General features: G+C 37.9%; 1 protein-coding gene across 2 annotated transcripts in view; it reads right to left on the bottom strand.

Annotated features, from left to right (window-relative positions):
- Positions 1-506, bottom strand: part of LOC125029608 (decapping and exoribonuclease protein-like) — a 6,247-nt gene extending 5,741 nt beyond the window's left edge. The window contains exon 1 of one of the 2 annotated variants that reach the window (XM_047619588.1): positions 354-506. The gene's annotated coding sequence lies outside the window, so the exon portion shown is untranslated. The remainder of the gene's footprint in view (positions 1-353) is intronic. The other variant, XM_047619589.1, reaches the window with a different exon arrangement.
- Positions 507-771: the final 265 nt, after the last annotated feature.

The raw sequence follows: 771 nt of genomic DNA, 5'->3' as shown, positions 1-771 counted from the left end.
CCACTCGTTATTATGATCACCCTTCTCTTATTCCTTCAACTGCCTTCAAAACTGTTGTCTTATTTACTTCATTCGTTGATCACATTTGCATTTTGATTTGCACTTGATACTTTCGTTCCTGGCCTTTTCTTTTCTTGAAAGGTTTTATCTACAAAATTATCAAACATGGATCTACACTCTCTTACCGTTGCTTTTAAGTGAAGGGGAAAAAGAATGAAGTAAGAAAAGATTTACAGAAACCAAACTGATGTCTTTAAAATTGTGATTCACATCATTCCCGTCTGACTAATTGGCATGTGGAATTATAGAGAAAGTATTTTGGCATCTTATTTTAAGGATGAAACTTTTCCTACCTCTGAGAAGACTTTTCAGAGACCAATGAATGCTGGTTCCTCAAAACCCACCGCAGAAGGTTTTCGAAGCTTTCTTGTGCATTCCCGTGGTAATTAATAGCCTCTTCTAAACCTTCTTTGAGGTCTAGTTCCACCTATAAGAGATTGTTTGTATTATTTTCGTGTGTGTGTGTGTGTTTGTGTGTGTGTGTTTGTGTGTGTGTGTGCGTGTCTACGCGTGGGCAAATAACTACAGACAAGATCCATCTAAAATAAAGAGAAATGTGCAAAAGCAAATCATCAAAAGGCAACTTTTCCAGTGGAATTTTCTCACCCTTTTCCAACGCACACAATGGCAAATGACCCGCGCTGTCGAGGAGCATACTTATAATCTTATCAGGTTTATAAGTATGTATAAATAGCTTCCACGTGGCGTACG

The sequence above is a fragment of the Penaeus chinensis genome, chromosome 10 (assembly GCF_019202785.1).
Source record: "Penaeus chinensis breed Huanghai No. 1 chromosome 10, ASM1920278v2, whole genome shotgun sequence".
Classification (NCBI taxonomy): domain Eukaryota; kingdom Metazoa; phylum Arthropoda; class Malacostraca; order Decapoda; family Penaeidae; genus Penaeus; species Penaeus chinensis.
Note: the sequence above shows the minus strand (reverse complement) of the source record. Positions and strands in the feature narration are given on the sequence as shown.